The sequence below is a fragment of the Gekko japonicus genome, unplaced genomic scaffold, assembly GCF_001447785.1.
Source record: "Gekko japonicus isolate JY-2015 unplaced genomic scaffold, Gekko_japonicus_V1.1 scaffold2251, whole genome shotgun sequence".
NCBI classification, from domain to species: domain Eukaryota; kingdom Metazoa; phylum Chordata; class Lepidosauria; order Squamata; family Gekkonidae; genus Gekko; species Gekko japonicus.
The window spans coordinates 1,965-4,964 of NW_015167601.1; positions in this window are offsets into that span (position 1 = coordinate 1,965).

The following is a 3,000-nucleotide window of genomic DNA, read 5'->3' on the forward strand; positions in this document are numbered from 1 at the left end:
ATTGATAATATTGTTTTTGTGCCTAATATTGTTTATGTGCCGTGGCTCAGATTTCAAATCCTCCCAGTAATTCTCAGCAACTTTCCCCCAAGGCGTTACAGGCTCTATATCTAACAAGGGCAATTACATCTATATAAACAATTGACTGGGCTAAGTATTGCAATCGACTTCCATAGGCAGGATTGTGAGCCAAATCTGGAACAAATGCAACCTCGGCAATTTACAGCATGCCCAATGAATCTGGAGCTCATTTTTTCAAAAATATCCCAATTGATCTGAGTCCATTAGAAGTTTTATGGTTCAATCGCTGTAAAATTACATACTTAAAAATACAATGACACCCAATGAAATCCCAGCGGTATCAGTCACTACAGCGGCAGGATTTTCGCATTTTTTCTTTCTCGTGTCCATTTGTCATTTCTGGGCGATGTTTACAACTTGTTTGAATTATCGTGCAAGCCTAAACAGAGTCAGAAGAATGTAAGACCATTGGAGTTAATTGGGTTTAGCAGTGCTAAACTCTGCTTAGGATGGCACTGTCAATATACTTTCATAAAACACGTTGTTGCTCTGAAACGATCTCATTTTCCAAATATTTATAATGCGGGGAAACCAGACCCCGCTGGCGGCAGCGGGAGCGAGATGAAAACTGTAAATCTCAGTGCATGGAAAAAGGCAAATCTCATTACGATGTCTGCAGTCTTCTTTTTTTGATTACTCTTTTTATTGGGGCTTGATAGAAAAAGAACCTGAGAAACAATATTTTTGTAATAACTCTCTAACACCCACACACACACACACCTCAATACAAACAGAGTCACCCTGTTCACAGCAAATCATGAAAGTGTCCCAAGAGACAGTGGTTTTTAGCTTTCCTCTTATAACAAAAGCACTGGGGTGGTGGAATGGTTAAGAGAGGCCTACTAGTACAGGGGTAGCCCAACTTGCTTCATGTAAGAGCCACATAGACTAAATGTCAGATGCTTGAGAGCCACAAGATGAATTTGGAGGAAGAGGTTAGTTTGGGGAAATGGACCCACCCCCTACACTGAAGAAAAAACCGGTGTGCTGGGGGTGGAATCGCGGCAGCTTAAAGTGAACCTAGGAAGCCTCATGAGCCGCAGAAGACGGCTCTAAGAGCTGCATGCGGTTTGCGACTGGTAACACGGGGGTATGGCCTAATATGCTAATGAACTGTACTATCCAGGGTGTGGTGTAATATGCTAATGAGTTTCTGCTGGTGGGGGTGGCCTATTATGCTAATGAGTTCCTGCTGGGCTTTTTCTACCAAAAAAGCCCTGAGTAGGATATTGGGTGTCAGGCAATTAATTGTCACGGAGCCTTCCTATAATTCAATGGGAGCCAGTGTATTGTAGTGATCAAGAGTGTTGTAATAGTACCTGGGAGACCTGGGTTCGAATACCCCCTTGTGTTGGGTGATTTTGGGCCAGTCACACTCCCAGGGTTGTTGTGAAGATTAAACGGAGGAGGGAAGAACACTGTAAGCCAGTTTGGAATCTCCCTTTAGTTAAAAAAAAAAAGTGAGGCACAAATGACTTAAATATATAATACAGATTTGCTTTGAACGATGTGGGCCCACACGCACCTATGATGTTATTATTATTATTTATTTATTTTTTAAAAAAACCTGTGATTAAAATGTGGAATCCGCTGCCAGAGGATGCAGTGATGGCCACAGGCACGGACCACTTTAAAAGGGAACTAGATACATTCATGGAGGAAAGGTCTGTCAGTGGTGCCAGGGTGGCTACAGGGAGCCTCCACATTCAAAGGCAAAAAGGCACTCTGTATCCCAGTGCCAGGAGTCAACATCAGGGAAAGCCTCGGCCTCTCTGTCCTGTTGGAGGCTCTCCAGAGAAACTGGTTGGCCACTGTGTGAGACGGGATGGTGGACCAGATGGACCACTGGTAGGATCCAGCAAGGCTCTTCCTATAGAATGAAATCAGTGTCTGGTTCTGCATTGGCTTTTCCCTCTGTTGTTTTAGCAAACCCATGTTGGAACAGAAATTCCCCGCTGCCTTGCATTTAAAAACCCTTCGAAATATCTCTTATGTCTACTTGGTATATCCATTTAACATCTATAACACTATGTAGTCCTAGAAGAAAGAGTCCAGTGGCACCTTTAAGACCCACAAAGTTTTATTCAAGGTGTGAGCTTCCCTGTGCAAGGCAGGAATTCCATAGCATCGTTGTATATCTAGGGGTGGCAAGCTCACACCTTGAAGAAAACTTTGCGGGTCTTAAAGGTGCCACCGGACGCTTCACTTCGTTCTGTTGCGTCAGACCAACAGGGCTGCCCCACCTCGACCTATGTCGTCCTAGTTACTGTCGAGATAAGATGAGAGCCACGACGTGGAGAGAGAAGTGAATGGGAGTGGAAACGTGTCAGGCGCCGGAGTGGGATTGCGTGGAGGCGTCGAGGGGGGGGCTGAAGAGCGGCCCTCGCCAGGGCCGGCTCACCCACTAGGTGAACTAGGCATTAGCCTAGAGCACCGGACCCTAGATTGGGCTCCAAGCTGTGCCTCCCCCCTCCTCCCCCCCTTTGGTGGCGCCTATGTCGTCCTAGTTACTGTCGCGATAAGCTGAGAGCCACGACGTGGAGAGAGAAATGAATGGGGGTGGAAACGTGACAGGCGCCGGAGCGGGATTGCGTCGAGGCGTCGAGGGGGGCTGAAGAGCGGCCCTTGCCCCGGTAGGGAGCTCTTTGCGCCCAAGGTGGACCGCCGTCGAGCCGCGCCTCGCTTCCCCTCCAGTCCTCCCTCTCGGGCGTTGGCCAGAGGGCGCGCAGGGGCGGCGAGTGACATCACCCCGCCCGGTGGGGCCAGGAGCCGCCGGCGTCGTGGGGCGACTGAGTCGTCTTGCGCCGCGACGCCCCGGGTCATTCCACGCCGAGGTCTGCATTGGCTCACCGGAGGCGGCCCGGCCGGGAACTGCGACTCTCTCTCACTCTCTCTCTCTCGCCTCATCTCTCTCCCCCC